Below are 23,856 nucleotides of genomic sequence, written 5' to 3' on the forward strand. Positions count from 1 at the left end.
TAAACTCTTGCCACACAGAAGATTTCACAGCTGATAGTTTATCTGGTTCCTTCTTTTCCAGGGCATTTGGATGGGTAGGCTCATTCTTCAGCTGTCAACTTCTGTTGCTTCTTAGGGAAACCTTCCATTATCACCATCAAAACCTTAATACCATCCAGTAAGTAATATAGCAATCTGCTGTTTCCTTCCTGTAACTCACCATGGTTTGAAAATATGTTCTTTATATGTTGGCAATGCTTTTAGACTTTATATCTTTGTGGCACATTTTTGTAACTCCTGCTTTCAGTGAAGTGCCTGACAACTAATAAAAACTTGCTAACTGGATGAATAAACAAAGACTAGGCTGTGATTCAGTGAACATTACAGAAGTAGCACTTAAGGAGAGGTGAACATACTCAAGACAAACATAGAAGTCTCAGTTTGTGGTGAAGTGACTCAGGAATTCATGACTTAGAGTTTGAGTTAGGTGTCTGCAACAGCATCAGTAAAAGAGGTCTGGTGAAAACAGTTATATAAGGGCCAAATAGAGTCAAAGGCTAGGGTGGCCTACCACAGATATGGGATTCATGATTAATATTCAAATACACATGGAACTGCAAAAATATGATTGCAATGGAAGATTTTATAATTAAAATTCTCAAAACAACCTGATGTTAGAGTGTTCACCATGTATTTCAGAAAAAAGTATAATGGTTTAAAATATTACTCAAATTAGAATGTCTGATTTTGAATCTGGTGTCTAACATGTTCTAGCTATGAAACCCTAAGAAAATGACTCAAATTCATTTTTTCCAACTTTTTGAGATTACAATATAAATACATATTTTCCCGTTCTCTTTCTTCCCTCCAAATCTGCCCTAATACCCCTCATTGCTATCTTTCAAATTCATGGCCTTATATTCCTTAGTAGTTGTTATATGCATGTGCTGTGATATTGTGTGTGTGTGTGTGTGTGTGTGTGTGTGTGTAACCTGATCAGTCTATATAATGTTACTTGTAAGTATATTTTCAGGGCTGATAATTTGGAAGTAGATAGTACCAATGGATGAATCTACAAAATGACTCTCCAAACCAAGACACAGAGACATTAAAGAATAGGGGGTTAAAGATTGAAAGAACCACAGACTATATCTTTATATACCACAACATTTCTCCTTGTGAAATGGGGTGCAGCTAAGACTAGGTCATACTTCATTGGGATTTGAGAATTTAGTGAACTGATTATTGTATAGTATGCATAACTGTGTGAAGATTTAGTAAGAATATAAAAATATTCCTTTTCTGTTTTCAGAATTGTTGAAGAAGTTTGCATTGAAAAAGGATCAGTTGAGAGCATGTTTCTTGGCAATAGTGTTCTATGAACCAACGCCATAAGGATTCATGAAACTCTAACAGAGGTGCCATGATTTCATTTCGTTTGAAAGGTTAATATGCCACAACTACAATTCCTTATATAAGGTGCACAGAAATCTTAAACAAAGCTCTAGTCAGCTAAATGAATGTGAAGTCTAAATCAGTCTAACAGCTAATTTCATAGTTTGGTTGGTTTCCTGAACCTGAAGAGACATGCTTCTTAGAAATAAATGTTTCTATTATATCAATACTTGGATGTTGCATTATTATGTTAGTCATCTCTCTATTAATCAATACAATTCTTCATTTTTTTGTCAAGCCTTGGAAGGAAATGGCAAAATATCCAAGAACTAAAGGATGACTGAATATGAGCACCAGCAGGAATGATAACTGAATCCATTGCTTTCAGCTTATGATATGAGTTCTGTTTCCTCAGAGTTCTAAAGGATAACTAGGAGTTCTCAGGGCCATTTCTCAAGGGAATCTTTCCTCTCTGTTCTTACAGTCCTTTGCTGTTCCTCAGTTCCTTGCAGATAGTTACACTAAATGCTGCACTATGGCAATACTTACTAGTACTGCTTTACTGCATTTTAGCACATACAGACATTAGATTGAACTCCTAGAGACCAGAGCAATGACTGATGCCTCTTTGCTTATATCCTTCTAAGGGTTACCAAATCAATTTGCAGTTCTGGAAGTCCAGATTTTTGTTGAATACTTAAGATCAAACAGAATTTCAAAAGAATTTTCTACTGGAAGATATTTTTGACAGCAATTATTTTTATTGCTCACTCCTTTATATTGTAGTAAATCTCCAAGCCCAAAAAGTGCGTGTAAGACTGCCAGGAGAGAGCTGGTCTCCCAGGAACACAGGTAAGACCAACACTTCTGTTCTGAGGAACCCACCTGGAGCCCTCAGGACACAGGAAATGAGAGCCTGGGACAGGATCCTTCCAGTTTCCATTTGCACCTAGAGCTGATTCTGTGCCACAGAGATCCATACCCAAATATTGCCAGGAGAGAGCTGGTCTCTCAGAAGTCCAGAAACACCTGTGAGCACAGGTAAGACCATCACTTCTGATCAAATCTCTGGCCAAAGAGGGACCCACCCAGAGCCATCAGGACACAGGAATCTAGGAACAGCCTGGGACAGGATCTTTCCAGGTTTGGTCTGTACCCCTGAGCTGACCCTATGCCACAGCTCACCATACTCAAATGCCTCCTGGAGAGAACTGGTCTCCCAGGCATATGTCACACACATTTCCAGGAGGGACAAGACAAAGTCAGAGACAGCAAGACCCGCTAATACCAGAGATAACCAGATGAGGAGCGGCAAGGACAAGAACCCCAACACAGCAGAAAAGCAAGACTCTAATTTAAAATCACATCTCATGATGATGATAGAGGACATTAAGAAGGACATAAATAACTCCCTTAAAAAATACAGGAGAACACAGGTAAACAAGTAGAAGCTCTTAAAGAGAAAACAAAAAAATCCCTTTAAGAATTACAGGAAAATACAATGAAACAGGTGAAGGAATTTAACAAAACCATCCAGTATAAAAAAAAATGGAAATAGAAACAATAAAGAAATCATAAAGAGAAACAACTCTGAAGATAGAAGACCTGGAAAAGAGATCAGGAGTCATAGAAGCAAGCATCAACAACAGAATACAAGAGATAGAACAGAGAATCTCAGGGACAGAAGATAGCACAGAAAACATTAACCCAACAGTCAAAGAAAATGCAAAATGCAAAAAGCTTCTAACCCAAAACATCTAGGAAATACAGGACACAATAAGAAGACAAAACCTAAGGATAATAGATATAGAAGAGAGTGAAGATTCCCAACTTAAAGGGTCAGTAAATATCTTTAACAAAATTATAGAAGAAAATTTCCCTAACCTAAAGAAACAGATGCCCATAAACATACAAGAGGCCTATAGAACTCCAAAGAGATTGGACCAGAAAAGAAATTCCTCCCATCACGCAATAGTCAAAAGAAAGAAAATTAAAAGCAGTTAAGTAACATAAAAAGGTAGACTTATCAGAATTACACTAGACTTCTCACTATATGAGACTAAGAAAGCTAGAAGATCCTGGACAGATCTCATACAGACAATAAGTGAACACAAATGCCAGCCCAGACTATTATACCCAGCAAAACTCTCAATTACCATAGATGGAAAAGCCAATACATTCCATGACAAAAACAAATTTACACATTTTTCCACAAATCTAGCCATACAAAAAATAATAAATGTAAAAAGCCAATACAAGAAGGGAAACTATACCCTAGAGAAAACAAGAAAGTAATCTTCTTTCAACAAATCCAAAAGAGGATAGCCACACAAACATAAAAATAACAACAAAATAACAGGAAGTAACAGTCATTATTTTTTTATATCTCTTAACATCAATGGACTCAACTCTCAACTCCCCAACAAAAAGACATGGAATAAGAAACTGGATACATAAAAAGGACCCAACATTTTGCTGCATACAAGAAACCAACCTCAGTGTCAGAGACAGATACACTACCTTAGAGTAAAGGGCTGGATAACAATTTTCCAAGCAAATGGTCTCAGGAAACAAGCTGGAGTAACCATTCTATTATCGAATAAAAGCAACTTTCAACCAAAAGTTATCAAAAAGGATAAGGATGGACACTTTATACACATTAAAGGAAAAACCTACCAAGAAATCTTAATTCTGAACATCTATACTCCAAATGCAAGGGCACCCGTATTCGTAAAAGAAACTTTACTAAAGCTCAAAGCATACATTGCACCTTACACAATAATAGTGGGAGACTTCAACAGCCCAATCTCATCAATTGACAGATCAACTAAACACAAACTAAACAGAGACACATTGAAACTTACAGAAGTTATGAACCAAATGGATTTAACAGATATCTATAGACATTTCATCCTAAAACAAAATAATATACTTTCTCACCACCTCATCGTATCATCTCCAAAACTGACCATATAATTGGTCGCAAAACAGGCCTCAACAGATATAAGGAGACTGTAATAATCCAATGCATTCTATCATATCAGCACAGACTGAGATTAATTTTAAAGAATATATGTCTACTGTTGTCATCCAAGAACACCAAGTCATCTGGTAAATGTTACAGACTCTTGTCAAAACATCATGTACCTCTGCTGACTGTGATCAGGAAGCTCCTAATCTAGATAAATCATTGTTAGGAGAGTTGGCCACCATAAAAAATACATTCTGTCTTTCAACTTACTAAGAAACTAACAGGACACCAAAAATACCCAAAAAACAAACAGCAAACAAACAAACAATCTGGACTTACTAAGCACAAGGTTTAGATTTGCTAGGCTAGAGACTTAAAGTCGAAGGGTGCTAAGCGAATGGGTGATGGGAAAATTCTTGTGATTAAGAATACTTAGGGAATATAACAAATGGGCTTCTGAGCTTTGTTTCATGTTTTCCAAAGGGGTGGACTGTGCCCTGTGAGATCATTTTTCACCTAATAGTGAGAATAAAGGCAAAGCCAACATCAAGTATTATGCAAAGAATTCTTGCTATGGGCTTCCTTGACTTTACTTCCAAAAATTCCATTACAGTCATCAATCAGAAAGAAAAGAATGCACCCAAGATTGTAACTGAGTAAATGCATCAAGGTAGACTGGATTCCAAAAGACGATGATGAAGGCTCCAAAGCTGTGGTGTTGGCATTGTGCTTACTCTTATCATTTATTTAATGGCATCATCTTTAATTAAAGAATGATACATTTGAATTCCAAGTTTTACTTCCTTGATCAGCATAAATCCCATTACCTCAAGGTGCTGCTCATTTCTCTATAAAACAAAATAAATGACATCAAGGCAAACAGGATTCAGCACTTCCCAGTGAGGCTCACCAGCCAGCAATTTACTCTGGGTTGAACACTTCCCAGTGAGTCTCCAGACAGCAGGTCACCCTGGGCTCTGCATTTCCCAGTGAGGAAGGCAGCAAGGCACCCTGGGTTCAGCACTTTGAAGTGAGTCTCCCAGCATTTTTTTTCTTCAGGAGAAGCTCTCTTTTAAAGAAGATAAACTCCAGTGTATTACCAAAATTCTTTCCAAGAATTTTGAATTACTGACCACCATTAAGAGCAAAGCTGGTAGAAGAAGAGGCCTGAAATAGACAAATCAAGATCTGGACTATGGTGAAGGCTAAAATATCAAAAAATTAGAATAAGTTACATCACATGGGAAAAATGAGAAACAGGATAAAAAGTTACAAAAACTAAAAAGTTGATACGCAAAATAGCAGTTATGAAAGAACTTTAGTCTGAGGAAACTTACAATCCAGTCTGTATTTAAATGATTCTCTCTAGTAAAAAGAAATGTTTAGCTAAACTAAGGTCACACTAGAATAAGATATCCCCTAATCCTGGAAGACTTCCCTCTTGATAGGAATGGGAAAATGTGAACACCAGGACATTCTCACAAGAGGATACCATGTGGATGCAAGATGTGTGCTGTCATGAGCCACTGAACTACAGAAGCTGGGTGAAGCTTGGGGCAGAACCAGCCCTGCATCCAACAGAACAGTGTTCTGACCACATTAGACATTACATTTCCAGTCTTAAAGCTGTAAGATTGAATGTTTCTATTATTCAGGCCACTTCATCTGTGACACATTATTGGGTCAGCTCCAGGAGATTGTGGTGTTTATGACAACATTTTCTTGTCTTTATTTTTTTAATACACTTATTTAAACTTGTTTTCTGTTACTCTGGAATTGAACTCTGGGCCGGTTATTTGACACAGGCCTGACATCTGTCTTATCCCAACCCATCTAGACCAGAGCCTCTGTGCTTTCTTATTACCCCCACCCCTGAACAGGGGTGCTAGTTGTTACAGGCTTCAGCAAGGCTCATAAATCCAAGAGGGGTCACCTGTTGTCAAACCTCTGGCAAGGATTCTGTCTACTACCTTGGGAGACTCAAGTCCAGGAGCCTCTTCTTCAGCCAGGGTAAAGAACTCTCCAAATCTGTATCCTCTCCCAGCTTTTGAACAAGGGTTTTTGAACCTTGAAGTTCTGGCCTTTGTTCTCCATAGAACAATGCAGCTTCCTGTTTATTTACCTGTAAGCCACTACTTAACACCTGAGCTAGCCTGGGGCAGAGTGCTGAAGTCCTTTTATCTGCCAGACCTGCAGTTTCCTGAATCAAGCAGGCTATCTACTGAGAAGTGTGGAACATTGTTTGGGGGAAGGGAAAAGCTATATATTGTGAGACCCCGATTAAACATTGGGCATCTCGAACAGCAACTGTTGTCCTGATGCCTCTTCTATTTTGCCACCCTCCCCTCTATTCCCAGCTTCTCTTCCAGGGACCGAGTTCCCTGTAGCTGTGGGCAGCAACACAGATCTACCAAAGGTGTCTTGAGCTCTTATCTATTTACCATGGTATATAAACTAGTACACTTAGGCAACTCTCACCCTTGCCCAAATGCCTCAATTTATCTTATAAATAAATAGGAAAATATACACATATGAAAGCTATGTTTTTGCTAATGATTTTAAATATTAAAAAATGGAAAAGCAAGGAAATAAACCACAAGAACATTGCTTATAGCCAATGCAGCATGTGATATTGAGGTAAATTTTGTCTGAAATTTGGGGAAATTGGGAAAATTATTTTTTCAATACGATCCTGTGATATATTGTAATCTGGCAATTTATGGGTAAACCTCACTGTAGAATCTGATTACTTCTAAATAATTTAAATAAGCTATTTTTAAAATGTGGCTTTTAAAAATCAATTTCTTTAACTTCTTTAAACCACTGTCTTAGGCTTTAACTTAGAGCTGCCAAGAAATTCAGATTTGGTAGTGAACTCAGGCCTTCTCAGAGAGAATATATACATACATGTAATATATAATAAGTATAATATATATATATATATACTTACAAATACAATAAATATATATTTTATATTAAAATCTAAATTTTTATGTAATTTTAATACTTTGGTAGTTGACTAAATCTCCAAATAATCTCTCATTATTCTTTTCATGTATTTTCACAAATTAGATTCTGGTCCCGACTTTAAGATGCAAATCTGGCGGGGGTCTAAGCCGGACAGGCTGTGGACTGCCCTCAGGCCCTGGGCTGCTCAGTGGGCCATCTGTGTGCCGACCTGGCCAGGAGGCTGTTAGCAGACTTAGCAAACTCTCCCAGCACTTTCAGGAAGCACATGCACACTCCAGCATCCTGGCCTCCTGACAGAACCAATTAACAGTCATAACCCGAGGGGAACTTTGCTCTGGCCTTAGCCTGCCAGGCTTTTGCCTAGACTCAGGGACTCAGCAGCTAGGCTAGCCTTGTGTGCACCAACCCGGTTGGGAGATCGGCTGCTCAGCAGAGTGACCAGCACTCAGAATAGGTCCTGTAGCATACACCATCAGCACTCCCTGATGGAGCAAACGGGCACCACCTGGCTCACACAGACAATCTGGGGCAAGGCACACTAGGGCTCCAAGGGCACCCAAGAGGAGGACAGCACATCAGCAGTCTGTAACAGGGGAAACCCACCCATCCAGTGTTGCAGAAATTGCCCTACAGCCTCACAGGAGGCACAAACACCAGCCAGAGACAAGACCAAGTAACGCCAGAAATAACAAGATGGCAAAGGGCAAACGCAGAAACGCTACTAAAAGAAATCTAGGCAATATGGCAGTGTCTGAACCAAACTCTCCAACATCAGCAAGTCCTGGTTACACAAACACTCCAGAAAAACAAGATTTGGATTTAAAGTCACTGTTTTATGATGCTGCTAGAAGAACACAAAAAAAACATAAATGAATCTGCTGGTGGGGTTGCAAATTGCTACAACCACTCTGAAAATCAATCTGGCAGTTCCTCAGAAAACTGGGCATGTCACTTCCGAAAGATCCTGCTATACCACTCCTGGGCATAAACTCAGAGGATTCCCCAGCATGTAATATGGATATATGCTCCACTATGTTCATAGCAGCCCTATTTATAATAGCCAGAAGCTGGAAAGAATGCAGGCATCCCTCAACAGAAGAATGGATGCAAAAAATCTGGTGTATATACACAATGGGGTACCATTCAGCCTTTGAAAACAATGAATTCATGAAATTATTAGGCAAATGGATGGAGCTGGAGAACATCATACTAAGTGAGGTAACCAGTCTCAAAAGATCAATGGTATGCACTCACTAATAAGTGGATATTAGCCTGAAGAACTGGAATACCCATAACATAATCCACACATCAAATGAGGTACAAGAAGAATGGAGGAGTGGCCCCTGGTTCTGGAAAGACTCAGTGTAGCAGTATAAGGCAAAACCAGAACAGGGAAGTGGGAAGGGGTGGGTGGGAGAACAGGGGGAGGGAAGGGTGTTATGTGACTTTCAGGGAGTGGGGGACCAGAAAAGGGGAAATAATTTGATATGTAAATAAAAAATATATCAAATAAAAAATGCAAATCTGACATTATTTAGTCATTTCAATGGTCTTCTGTTTCTAGAAGATATGGAGCTACAGTATAAAGGGTTGAGGTTCTGACGCACAAAGGATGATTGCAGCCAGTTTGCTCAAGAGCCCCAGGTTAAATTTATGACAGCAGGATGCAGTTTTAACATATTATTTCTAAATGCATAAAATTTAGCCACACTTGTTTAATAAAAGAAAAGGGAAGATGTCCAGCTAAATCTAAGTTTCAACAGCTAACGAAAAAGATCCTGTTTATGTGCATCTTTTCGTAGATTCTTCCATTCATCACTTAATTTCAAAACTAATATTTCAACAAGAAAGCATTTTATAGCTCTTTATTTACCTTTGAAATTTATTATAATACAGTAAAATATGCCAAAGAAATACTTTCAGTGCTAAATAACTCTATTCATTATTTTTAAAATGAAGTTATTTTCAACCACAAAGCAATATTGTGAATGTTCCATGTTTTATATGTATATCAATGAAGTAAAAGAATGCTTTGGAGAAGTGAGGATCAAAGTTATAAATGAAGGATTATTTTTAGACACTACCAAGAGTATATGAAGCAAGAACATTTCTTCACGGAGTGGAATTAGCAAACTTCCAGACACATAAAAGGAAAAGCTTTTCAGTTCTTATAAAGTCAAGCAGACACGAAATCAAAGAGGTAAGATATGGCAATGTCAATGAATATGTGTTCACATAGAAATAGTAGACAATGGCTAGACAAATATCAGTGTTCTGGCTAGCAATGAGGAGTGAACAAACACTCTCACCCAAAGCCGCCAACTCCTCCTCCAAACCAAGCTCACAGGAATCACTGAAGACCCAGTTCTTCAGTGTGGGCTGAGGCTAAGCGCCAGGCTATTCGCACAGACTATTTAACTAACCCATATTTTTTTTGCCAGAAAAAAAAAAAGTAGAAATGAAAGAAAGAGTTCAGCAGAGCTTGATGAGAACTGGCTAGGTACCAATAGTACAGGATGGGCTTGTATCGCAAACCACAGCACAATCCTTTAGAGTAATACATGATACAGTTGACCTCGACCCTATCAACTTAAGAGATTGAATATAATCCAGGATCGCAAATATTTTTAAATAAGACTGAACTGAGGACTAAAAATGCCATGAGGAAGTGACTAGAAGTCAACAGTCCTTTGCATCCATGATTAAATATACCAGCAAGAAGATATTTTAAAAGAAGCATATATTCCACAGCAAGCATCTCCATCAGCCTCTGAGAGTTAGATCATTCTGATATACAAGGTCAGGGGATATTGGGTTTTATTTTGTTTTGCTTTGGGGAATTTTAGAAATGTAAAGTTTGATATGATCTTCTCATTTTATAACATTCTCAAAAAAAATACATCACAGTCAAATAAAAATAGAGAATTGTGAAGGCCCCCAAACCGAGGGGGTCTTGCTCATTAAGTTTAATAGTGGAGAAAGAACTTGCTCTAGGACCTAGACTTAGTACATCAAAGCTATAAAATACTACAAAATAATCTTGAAGAAGAGAATAGAAACCGGGAATATTACCTTGCTGGAAACTTTTAAAAGAACAGACTGTGACCCAAGTACAATCACTAGCATCAATTCTCTGCAAGGTATTGCATTAGATTCTGAAGATAGCAGAAAGAATGAAAGAAACATAGATTCCTCCATCTCTTACTGGATCCTTGGGGACAAGGCATCATTCATTTGGAGAATACTATTAAGGCCCCCCTCCCCATTTTAACTTAGTCCTTAAAGATTCATTCCTGGTCCAGATTAAGTTTTTATATACCACAATTTACAAACGGGACAGTTCTCACTCAGTCATTACCTATTGATCAAATCTCTATTGTATAAAGAACAACATATTGGGTATTAATGGAAACGATCAAGGAAAAGACATACTGTGAGAGACCCAACCATTAACTTGAGGTTAACATCCATCAAAGGAAAAACAATTTTGCTGTGAGTTTATTTTTTGCCACTACTTCATTGATACATACATATTTTAAGAACTAGTAAGTGACAATAGCCACAAACAGCATAAAGTATCTTGTGGTGACTCTAACCAAACAAGTGAAAGACCTATATGACAAGAACCTCAGATTTCTGAAGAAGGAAATCGAAGAAGATCTCAGAAAATGGAAAAATCTTCCATGCTTGTGGATTGGCAGAATTAATATAGTTAAAAATGGCCATCTTGCCAAAGGCAATCTACAGATTCAATGTAAGCCCCATCAAAATCCCAACCCAGTTCTTATAGAGCTAGAAAGAGCAATTCCCAAATTCATCTGGAATAACAAAAAACCCAGGATAGCTAAAACTATTCTTAACAGTAAAAGAACGTCACGGGGATTCAGTATCCCAGACCTCAATCTTTACTACAGAGCAATAGTGATAAAAACTTCATGGTATTGGTACAATGTCAGGCAAGCGGATCAATGGAATAGGATTGAAGACACAGAAATCAATGCACACACCTATGGTCACTTGATCTTCAACAAAGGAGCTGAAAGCATCCAGTGGAAAAAAATATAGTCTTTTCAACAAATGGTGCTGGTCCAATTGGAGGTCAGCATGCAGAAGAATGTGAATTGATCCATTCTTATCTCCTTGTACTAAGCTCAACCCCAAATGGATCAAGGACTTCCACATAAAACCTGACACACTGAAACTAATAGAAAAGAAACTGGGGAAGACCCTTGAGGACATGGGCACAGGGTAAAAGTTCCTGAATAGAACACCAATAGCTTATGCTCTAAGATCAAGAATTGACAAATGGGACCTCATAAAACTACAAAGTTTCTGTAAGGCAAAGGACACTGTCAAAAGGACAAAACATCAACCAACAGATTGGGAAAGGATCTTCACCAACCCTAAATCTGACAGAGGGCTAATATCTAATATATACAAAGAACTCAAGAAGGTAGAACCTAGAGAACCAAATATCCCCATTAAAAAGTGGGGTACTGAACTAAACAAAGAATTTTCACATGAAGAACTTCGGAGGGCTGAGAAACATCTTAAGAAATGTTCAACATCTCTCTTATGAATATTGATGCAAAAATACTTAATAAAATTCTTGCCAACGGACTCCAAGAACACATCAAAACAATCATCCACCATGATCAAGTAGGCTTCATCCCAGGGATGCAGGGATAGTTCAATATAAGGAAATCCATCAATGCTATCCACTACATAAAATTTTCACTGGAAGAAATTCGGATGGCCGAGAGGCACCTTAAGAAGTGCTCAACATCATTAGTCATTAGGGAAATGCAAATCAAAACAACTCTGAGATTTCACCTTACACCAGTCAGAATGGCTAAGGTCAAAAACTAGGAGACAGCAGGTGTTGGCAAGGATGTGGACAAAGAGGAGCACTCCTCCATTGCTGGAGGGGCTGTAAGATGGTACAACCACTTTGGAAATCAGTCTGGCGGTTCCTCAGAAAACTGGACATGACACTTCCAGAGGACCCTGCTATACCTCTCCTGGGCATATACCCAAAGGATTCCCCGGCATGCAATAAAGACACATGCTCCATTATGTTCATAGGAGCCTTATTTATAATAGCCAGAAGCTGGAAAGAACCCAGATGCCCCTCAAAGGAGGAATGGATACAGAAAATGTGGTATTTACACAATGGAATACTACTCAGCAATTAGAAACAATGAATTCACAAAATTTTTAGGCAAATGGTTTGATCTGGAAAATATCATCCTAAGTAAGGTAACCCAATCACAAAAGAATACACATGGAATGCAATCTCTGATAAATGGATATTAATTAGCCCAGAAGCCCTGAATACCCAAGGCACAAATCGCATAACAAATGACTCCCATGAAGAAGTATGGAGAGGGTCCTGATCCTGGAAAGGATTGATCTAGCATTGGAGAGGAATATAAGGATGGAGAAAAAGGAGGGAGGTGATTAGAGAATGGATGGAGAGAAGACGGTTTATGGGACATATGGGGAGGGGGGGTCCGGGAAAAGGGAAATCATTTAGAATGTAAACAAAGAATATAGAAAATAACAATATATATTTTTTTCTTAATTTTTTTATTCGATATAATTTATTTACATTTCAAATGATTTCCCCTTTTCTAGCCCCCCCCACTCCCCAAAAGTCCCGTAAGCCCCCTTCTCTTCCCCTGTCCTCCCTCCCACCCCTTCCCAGTTCCCCGTTCTGGTTTTGCCAAATACTGTTTCACTGAGTCTTTCCAGAACCAGGGACCACTCCTGCTTTCTTCTTGTATCTCATTTGATGTGTGGATTATGTTTTGGGTATTCCAGTTTTCTAGGTTAATAACCACTTATTAGTGAGTGCATACCATGATTCACCTTTTGAGTCTGGGTTACCTCACTTAGTATGATGTTCTCTAGCTCCATCCATTTGCCTAAGAATTTCATGAATTCATTGTTTCTAATGGCTGAATAGTACTCCATTGTGTAGATATACCACATTTTTTGTATCCATTCTTCTGTTGAGGGATACCTGGGTTCTTTCCAGCATCTGGCAATTATAAATAGGGCTGCTATGAACATAGTAGAGCATGTATCCTTATTACTAAAAAAAGAAAAAAAAGAAAGAAATGTTCAACATCATTAATCATTAGTGAAATGCAAATCAAAACAACCCTGAGATTTCACCTCACACCAGTCAGAATGGCCAAAATAAAAAACTCAGGAGACAGCAGCTGCTGGCAAGGATGTGGAAAAAGAGGAACACTCCTCCACTGCTGGTGGGATTGTAAGATGGTGCAACCACTTTGGAAATCAGTCTGGAGGTTCCTCAGAAAACTGGGCATGACACTTCCAGAGGACCCTGCTATACCACTCCTTGGCATATACCCAGAGGATTCCCCGGCATGCAATAAGAACACATGTTCCACTCTGTTTATAGCAGCCCTATTTGTAGTAGCCAGAAGCTGGAAAGAACTCAGGTGTCCCTCAACGGAGGAATGGATACAAAAAATGTGGTATATTTACACAATGGAGTACTATTCAGCCATTAGAAAAAATGAATTCATGAAATTCTTAGACAAATGGATGGAGCTGGAGAACATCATCCTAAGTGAGGTAACCCAGTCTCAAAAGATCAATCATGGTATGCACTCACTGATAAGTGGATATTAACCTAGAAACTTGGAATACCCAAGACATAATCCACATATTAAATGATGTCCAAAAAGAATGGAGGAGTAGCCCCAGGTTCTGGAAAGACTCAGTGCAAGAGTATAGGGGAATTCCAGAACAGGGAAGTGGGAAGGAGTAGATGGAGGAACAGGGGGAGGGAAGAGGTCTTATGGGACTTGCGGGGAGTGGGGACCCAGAAAATGGGAAATGATTTGAAATGTAAATAAAGAATACATCGAATACAAAAAAAGAACTAGTAAGTGTTCTGCTTAAAAATAGGGAGATCCTCCTACATCTCTTCATTTTAGAAACAGCAGAACACATTTATACAAACTCAGGCAGCACCAATGGCACTAGCTGACAGGACCTCATTAGGCCATCATTGTATGTTTGGTTCAGTGATGATGCAAACATCAATATAAAGTACTAGATAGTGTTTGTTTCTTTTGATATATCTAAATGAGTAGTTTCCAACTGATACAGGAGTCTACGTGTATGGGGGGAATTTTCTTTTGCTTTGAAGAATTAACTTCACAATGGTGTGTTCATTTATTGTGAATATTTTAACTTCATTTATTGAACCTTTTTGTAATTCTACTTTTGAATTAAACAATATTATTATTAACTTCTATTTCCTGTAAAATATTTATAAGTGGTTAATTATTTGTTTATGCATTCAGCAATGTAAAAAAAATTGAAAAGTTATTACTTCTTAGTAACTCCAGAAGTATTGAATATTGAAAAAATAGTTCATAGTAGTAACAATTTGCTGAATATTATATGCCAGGTACTTTCCAAAGTTTCTAAAATATTGCCTGATTTAATCTTTATAAGTATCTGTGTGCAAAGATAAGAATAATAAATAAACTCAGGCTTAATAAATGTTAAGCTTGTGTTTAAGCCCAGAAAATCTGACTGAAAGAACATTTTCCAAGTGCTGCTCTACTGAGCTTCTGTGTATTTCTAAGTAAGATTGTTTGGTAGCATACTGGCTTTGAGACATGACACATGTGCACTTGAGCCTTGTCTCTATGGTAGCCTAGTTTTTAGATACTTAAAACATCAGGCTTCACTTTTCCAATCTGTGAATTCACCTGAAGAATGAATTTAATTAAAATCTCATCAATGCACTTTTCAAAATGTTCTCCTGGCAAGCATGTTTCACTATCTTCACAAATACTGTGTCTATGAACATGTTTAAGAGGAAGATACCATGGACAATCAGATCAAAGCAGTCAGTGACCTGGAAATTATATCTCACAGATTTTTACCTACATAAAACTTACACACAAAAAAACCTAGGTCATGATGAGATCTCAGAGCCACATTTTAAAATAAGAAAAATGGTGCAGAGAGGTAGCTCTACCACCTGGTAGTGCAGAGAGGCCAGACTGCATGGTAGAACCACCACCACCACCACCACCACCACCACCACCACCACCACCACCATCACCACCACCCTGCTGCTCAGAGGATCACGCCCAGAACCCTCTGGCAGAAGCCTTCGATCTTCTGTCTCCAGCTTGGGACCACCCTCTGCCACCATGTGACATATCCAAATGGCACACGGAGGTAGCTAAGCACTCAGGAGTGCAGAGAGGCCAGTCAGCACAGGTAGGACCACCCCTGCTGCTCAGAGAAAATAGCCCAAAACCATGAAGACACAAGAGCCTAGGAGCAGCCTGAGACAAGAGCCTTCCAAATTCTGCCTACACCCAGAGTTGATCAGGGCCACAGAGCTACATAAGCAACTATAACCACAAGAGAGTGGGTCTCACAGGATTACCTACATACCTGTGTATGCAGAGAAAACAGGTCTCTCAGGAGCACAGATACAGAGGCTTGAAGGACAGATAAGCCACAGTCAGAAGCAGCAACACCAGCTAAGACCAGAGATAACCAGATGGCAAAAGGCAAATACAAGAACATTACCAACAGAAACCAAGGCAACATGGCACCATCTGAACCAAATTCTCCAACAACAGCAAGTCCTGGATTTCTAAACACACCAGAAAAGCAAGATCTGGATTTAAAATCACATCTCATGATGCTGATAGAGTATTTCAAGAAGGACATAAATAACTCCCTTAAAGAGGTAGGGGAGAACATGAGTGAACAGGTAGAAGCTCTTAAAAAGGAAACACAAAAATCCTTTAAAGAAATACAGGAGAACATGGGTCACCAGGTACAAACACATAAAGAGGAAACATAAAAATCACTTAAAGAAATACAGGAGATCATGGGTCAACGGGAGAAAAAGCCTTTAAAGAGGAAACACAAAAATCACTTAAAGAATTATAGGAAAACACAGACAAGTGAAGGAACTGAACAAAACCATCTGGAATCAAAAAATGAAAGTAGAAACAACTAAGAAATCACTTGTCTGGAGACAATGCTGGAGATAGAAAACCTTGGAAAGAAATCAGGAGACATAGATGCAAGTATGAACAACAGATTACAAGAGATAGAAGAAAGAATCTCAGGTACTGAAGATACCATAGAAAGCATTGAGTCAACAGTCAAAGAAAATGCAAAATGCAAAAATCTTGTAACCCAAACATCCAGGAAATCTAGGACACAATGAAAAGACCAAACCTAAGGATTATAGGTATAAAGGAGGCGAAAATTTACAACTTAAAGGGCCAGCAAATATCTTCAACAAAATTACAGAAGAAACCTTCCCTTACCTAAAGAGAGAGATTTCCATGAACTATAAGAAGCTACAGAACTCCAAACATACTGGACCAGAACAGAAATTTCTCCTGTCACATAATAATCAAAACACCAAATGTATTAAACAAAGAAAGAATATTAAAAGCAGTAAGAGAAAAAGGCCAAGTAACATATAAAGGAAGATCTATGATCATTTCATTAGATGCTGAGAAAGCATTTGATTCAGCATCTTTTTGTGTTAAATGTCTTGGAAAGATCAGGAATTCAAGGCCCATACCTAAACATAGTAAAATCAATATACAGCAAACCAGTAGCCCATATCAAACTAAATGGAGAGAAACTTTAGAGTCCCCACTAAAATCAGTGACTAGACAAGGCTGCCCTCTCTCTCCATATCTATTCAGTATAGTGCTTGAAGTTCTAGCTAGAGCAATTAGACAACAAAAGAAAGTCAAAGGGATACAAATTGGAAAGGAAGAAGTCAAATTATCACTATTCGCTGTTGATATGATAGTATACTTAAGTGACCCCAAAAATTCTACCACAGTACTACAGCTGATAAACAACTTCAGCAAAGTGGCTGGATACAAAATAATTCAAACAAATCAGTAGCCTTCCTATACTCAAAGAATAAATAGGCTGAGACCAAAAATCATGGAAAAGACACCCTTGACAATAGTCACAAACAATATAAAATACCTTGGTGTGACTCTAACCAAACAAGTGAACAATCTGTATGACAAAAATTTCAATGCTCTGAAGAAAGAAATTGAAGAAGACCTCATAACATGGAAAATTTTCCGGTGCTCGTAGATTGGCAGGATTAACATAGTAAAAATGGCCTTCTTGCCAAAAGCAATAGACAGATTCAATGCAATCCCAATCAAAAGTCCAAATCAGTTCTTCATAGAGTTAGAAAGAGCAAATTTCAAATTTACCTGGAAGAACAAAAAACCCAGTATAGCTAAAACTATCCTCAACAATAAAAGAATTTCTGGGAGAGTCAGTACCCTGGACCACAAACAATACTACAGAACAATAGTGATAAATACTGAATGATATTGGTACAGTGACAGTCAGGTAGATCAATGGAATAGAATTGAAGACCCAGAAATGAACCCACACATCTGTGGTTACTTGATCTTTGACAAAGGAGCTAAAAGTATCCAGTGGGGAAAAGCTAGACTCTTTAACAAATGGTGCTGGTTCAACAAATGGTGCAGCTAGCATGCAGAAGAATGCAAATTAATCCATTCTTATCACCTTGTACAAAGTTCAAATCCAAATGGATCAAGGACCTCCACATAAAAGCAGATACGCCAAAACAAATAGAAAGGTAACTGGGGAAGAGCCTTGAGCACATGGGCACCGGGGAAATTTTTCTGAACAGAACGCCAATAGCTTATGTTCTAAGATCAAGAATTGACAAATGGTCCCATTTCTTCTCCTCCACTGTTGGTAGGATTGCAAGCTGGTAAAACCACTCTGGGCTTATTAATATCCACTTAGCAGTGACTACATTCCACGTGTATTTTTTTGTGATTGGGGAATGGGCTGAGGGAAGAGGGCTTATGGGACTTATGGGGGGGGGGACCTGGAAAGGGGAAAGCATTTGGAATGTAAACAAAGAATATAGAAAATAAAATAACAAAAACAAAAACAAAAACCACTCTGGAAATCAGTTTGGAGGTTCCTCAGAAAAGGAATAGCACTACTTGAGGTCTCAGCTATACCACTCCTGGTCATATACCCAGAGGATTCCACAGCATGTATTAAGGACATATAGTCCACTATGTTCATAGCAGCCCTATTTATTATAGCCAGAAGCTGGAAAGAACCCAGATGTCCCTCAACAGAGAATGGATACAGAAAATACGGTTTATGTATACAATGGAATACTATTCAACTATTAAAAACAATGAATTCTTAAAATTCTTAGGTAAATGGGTAGATCTCAAAAATCACCTGAATGAGGTAACCAAATCTCAAAAGAACACACATGGTATACGCTCACTGATAAGTAGATATTAGCCCAGAAGCTTGGAATACTCAAGACACAATTCACATATCAAATAATGCCCAAGAAGAAGGAAGAACAAAGTAAGTATACTCTGGTCCTTCTTAGATTGGGGGGGGGGGACGACAAAATACCCACAGAAGGAGATATAGAGACAAAGTGTGGAGCAGAGTCTGAGGGAAAAACCATTCAGAGACCATCCCCACCTAGGGCTCCATTCCATATATAGTCATAAAACTCAGACCTATCATAGATGTCCACAAGTGCTTGCTGACAAGAGCCTGAAATAGCTATCACCTGAGAGGCTCTGCTAGTACATGACAAATACAGAGAGGGATACTCTCAGCCAGCCATTGAACTGAGCACGGGGTTCCCAATGGAGGAGCTAGAGAAAGGACCCAAGGAGCTGAAGGGGTTTGCAGTGCCGTGAAGGAACAACAATATGAGCCACCCAGTACTCCCAAAGCTCCCAGGGACAAAACCATCAACCAAAGAGTATACATGGAGTTACACATGGCTCCAGATGCATAGGCAGCAGAAGATAGCCTTGTTGGACATCAAAGGGAGGAGAGGCCCTTGGTCCTGAAAAGGTTTAATGCAGCATTGTAGGGGAATATCAAAACAGGGAATTGGGAGAGGGTTGATTGGGGAACAAGAGCAGGGTAGATGGCTTATGAAATTTTCCAGGGGGTGGGGGCCAAGGAAGGGGACATTTGAAATGTAAATAAAGAATATATCTAATGAAAAATAAAATAGGAAAATGAATGTGATAATTTTCATGTTTAATTATTAAAACTTTATTTGTAACATAAATATTCTTTTTCCCTTTGCATTTCTGTTCTTAATTCCCTAATTGCCACCACTGAGTATGGCACAGAAGTGTATGACCATAATGGCCCAGCATTACAGAGGAAGTGCAGGAGGAGCTTCAATACTGATACCTAATCATGATCAAACATAAGGGCAGCAAGAGTTGGCTACCTCCCCACTCCAAACCTGGTATCATAAAGTCAGCTCTCCCAACATCAACACTAGCAAAAATTTATTATCCTGACAGTTATCAAGTTTCACTCCTGTTTGACTGTATAAGTTCCCCCCTGAACCCTACAACTCCTGATTATGTAGATGGTCTATCTTCTAATACTGTTGCCTTGGCCAATGGTGCATGGTCATACAAACCTTGTCACAGAGACCTGCTCACCTCCCCAGGGCATAAATTCTCCTTTGTCTTCCACAATAAAGGAACCAGTTCTCTGAAGCTGTTTCTAGGTGTGAATCATTGCCTGTATACTCATTGCCAATGGAGATCATGTACTGCACCCATCCACACTGGGTTAAGATTCCCTCCTTCTACTCCAGCTCTGTGTGCAATGAATCTGGCTACCCCAGAAAGAAGGGGACATAGAAGGTGGCATAGAAGCTAGTCTTTTCTGAACGTTTGCATTGTTGTTGATAACTGGCATTTAAAACCCAACACAGGCTCCAAATTCCAAATCTTGCCTTGATGGTAATAATTCCTATTTTAGTGACCTTTCTCAATCCCCATCTTCTTACTCTAGAGCTCTCACTAGAAGGATCTCTCTCTGTCTCTCTGTCTCTGTCTCTCACACACAAACATGCACATTATCAACTAGTGTTAAAGTAATAACTTTTTGAAAAACAAGTTCCAGATAAATTGACCATATGATTTCACTTAACTTTAAATAAAAATGTATAATATTAATATTTAAAGATAGAAAATACTTACATAAGATATTACAAAGAGTTTGAAAACATGTTAGGTTTGTGGCTATTCTAACTGTGCAAAAAGAAGAGAAACATGTTCTTTATACTTTCTGTACTTAAATGTCTTAAAATACTGAGCCTAGAGGTATTGCAGGTGTGGCTACTATGTCACATGTGCTTCAGTAGGTAGCAGAGAGTAGAGAGGCCATGCATGTCTACACTCTGTTCTTACCTCTGAACAATTAGTAGCCTAACATTCCCTGAAAATGTGAGACTTAGTCAACCTCCTCTCCAACATTAGAGAAGAAGCCTCAGATGACCACTATTTAGGCTCTGGGAAATCCTGGGAGCTAGGGGCAGACCATGCCCGAGATGATCCCTGCCTAGTACCATAATGCATGAGTGGGGTATAGCACTCCAGAGGTCTCATCTACTGAGATGACCCCAGATACTCACTAAGAGAAGCAAGTAAGTGGTGGAGAACTGGAAGAGAAAAAGAAACAGAAGGATGTGGGCATAATGAAGAGAGGCAGAACTGGAGACTCATGGACAGTAGCCTGATGTGAGTAGGTGGTGATGCTACCTGCAACCATGGTGGATCCTGTTCTGTCCTGCCATGGGGGCCACATCTGGACTTGTGGATTTGCATCAGCGGGAATCTGTTACCACCAAAGGTCAGGCAGAAGTCCCTGGTCAGGATTGCTGCCCTGGGACATGTTGATGTCTGAGGGCTATGCACAACTGGTCCCAATCCTTTCCTGGGTTTCATGGAAAAGCTGGCTCTGGGAGCATGACAGCATGCTCCCTCCCCTTTCCAGCTCTACTCAGGAGATCAGCTCCCACACATGGCAGAAGATACAAGTGTGAGGACCAGAGGACATGAGCGTAGGAAAGATGGTTCTGCTGTGTGGTGGCATGAGCAAGAAAGAGATATCCTCCTCTCCCCTCCCTGCTCGCCACCGGAAGCAGGTAGAAAACCTGGTCCTAGGATCACGAGATCAAGAAAGCTAGCCCTGCCTCTCACCAGCTACAGCACTTAGGAGAATAGGTCCAGTACCTCACAAGGGCAGCACAATAGAGGTAACCCTGGTGATCAGGGCATGGGCAAGCCTGCCCTGAGTGTAGGAGAGCAGGTCGTGCAACTGCAACTTGTCTTCCGTATGGTGACATGGGTGAGATAACCTCCCTTGCCCCTTGCCACCCACAGCAGGGAAGAAAGCTGGCCCTGAAGTTGTTAGGAAGGGAATGCGTGTGGGAGAGCTGGCGCCTCTACTGTGCATCATAGAAGAGCTGGCCCTGTGTGTGGAGGTGGCAGGTAAGACAGCCCTGAGAACACGAACAAGGGAGAGTTCTCATTTGCTATGCAGTGGCATTGGTGAGTGAGATTCCATCCCCTCCTTTTTTGCTCTTTTCACCTGAGGCGAGCAAGAGAACCGGCTCCACCAGGGTCATGAGAGCAGGAGAGAAAGCCCTGCACTCTGCCTGGGCAGTGGAGTTAGCCTGGATCTGCAGGATTTAGGTAAGACATCTTTAAGGGTAGGAGCTCAGGACAGCTGGCTCTCTTGCCCCTCTCTCATGTACCTCACCAGGCAGGAGAGCTGCTCCAGGGACCATGAGAGTGGCAGCACTGCCCATGTCTTTCACCAGCTGCTACACTGGAGAGTGGGCCTTGCACTCACTTGGGCAGCAGAGTAGAGCTGGCCATGGTTGTGGTGGTTGCTGCTGAGCTGGATCTGAGGGCATGAGAGTGGGAGAGTGGTGTGGACAAAAGGATATACTGTGGGATACACTATGACATACTATAGCTTCCATAATGAGATTTTTTTTCTCTCTGTTGGGAGGAAGATTACAAGCATAGAGGGTGGGGACAAGGGGAGGAAGAGATGAATGGGATTGGGGTGGTGCATGGTGTGATTCACAAAGAACCAATAAAAAGATTTTAAAGTCTTAATAATAACAATATTAACAATAATATAAATTTTTACTTATGTTAAATCTATATTTCTAATGGTAAAATATAACACATTAAACAAAGGGATTTTAAAAACAATAAATCAGAGGTCAAAAGTAATTGAGAAAAAAGGTCATGTTTTGAAAACTCTTCCTTGGACTGCATTGTGATGTACTTCAGCAGTCAGAGTTTTAGTTTCACTTCTATTGCTGTGATAGATACTGTGACAAGAAGTTACTTAGGGGGTCGTTTGGCTTAAAATTCTAGGTTATAGCCCACCACTGAGGGAGGTCAAGGCAGGAACTAATCACATGGCATCCACAATCAAGATCAGAGAGAAACAAGACCACAGATGCCCACTTGCTTGGGTGCAGTTTGCTTTCTTTATTCTTACAGTTCAGAGTCCAGCTCCTGATGGTGCTATCTACTTATAGGATGGTCTCCTACCTTAATACACATCTCCCTACAGAGGAGTCCACAGGCATATAAGATCTGCATAATAATTAGTGAGATTCTTTTTCCAAGGCAATTCTAGAATCTGTAGAAAATTGACAATTGAACTGTATTTACTGTACATAAGAGCAGCAGTAAATAGAATTCAGTAAGATACAATGAAAGTGTGAGTGAATTTATTGGGAAGAAAATCGGATTCAATAGGAGTAGAGGGTATAGGAAAGTGTAATGGAGGCTACATGTTATCAAAATACATTAAATTACATGTATAAAATGATCAAGGAAATAAAAATATATAAGATTACCTTACTAAAATTTTTGTTAATACCTTGAGTGAATATTCAGTGCTGTGAAGAAGACACCAGCATAGAGTAGAAAAGATCAATGATTGGATTTCAGCCTTGGGCCAGACACTTTCTTGACCTTTGTCAATTCCATCATTCTAGAGCACCCTCTATATCAATAAAATAAGGATTCCTATAAATCCTCTGCCTACTTTCTACAACTGTGATGAGGTCACATGAGACACTATTTGGGAAAGCACTTCAGAGCTGTTATCTCCTCTCATTCTAAAATGCACTACACCAACACAGACTGAAATAAGATAAACACAAGGGCTGAGAAGAAAGATTTCCATTAGAAAGATTGCGGGAATTTTCTGCTTGTGTCTCCTATTGCAGATCTTCCTGCCACCCAGAATGTTTTCTTTTTCTTGCTTTCCTCTTGTCCAAAGGATAACCCCCAAACTAGGTTTCCAGGAGATGGGACAAGCAATATAAGAATCCAGTTTCTGGCCCAGCGCTAGTCTACTCAACAATGCAACCTATCCTAAATTTGTGTGCCTGGACTTCACAGAATCTTAGGGGGTTGAGAAACTGAAGCCCTGCTGGTTAATGCATATGTATGCATATGTACGAATAAATATGGAGAAATCCCCACTGTGTCCACTTTACATGAATTATATCACAGAGAGATTAATGTTCCCCAGATCAGAGTGGAAAGAGGAGGAAATGGGGGGAAGGCCAACACATGATACTCAGGGGAGGCAATTGAAAC

General features: G+C 39.5%; 1 protein-coding gene and 1 non-coding gene across 8 annotated transcripts in view; one reads left to right on the forward strand and one right to left on the reverse strand.

Moving 5' to 3' along the window:
- Mctp1 (multiple C2 and transmembrane domain containing 1) overlaps nucleotides 1-23,856 on the reverse strand; it is a 658,641-nt gene that overhangs the window by 411,399 nt on the left and 223,386 nt on the right. The gene's annotated exons all lie outside the window — the stretch shown is intronic.
- On the forward strand, nucleotides 20,529-20,654 carry LOC127667146 (small nucleolar RNA SNORA17). The gene has a single exon (XR_007973804.1). It is a non-coding gene; the product is annotated as a small nucleolar RNA SNORA17 (small nucleolar RNA).

This window comes from Apodemus sylvaticus, chromosome 16, assembly GCF_947179515.1.
Source record: "Apodemus sylvaticus chromosome 16, mApoSyl1.1, whole genome shotgun sequence".
In the NCBI taxonomy this organism is placed as follows: Eukaryota; Metazoa; Chordata; class Mammalia; order Rodentia; family Muridae; genus Apodemus; species Apodemus sylvaticus.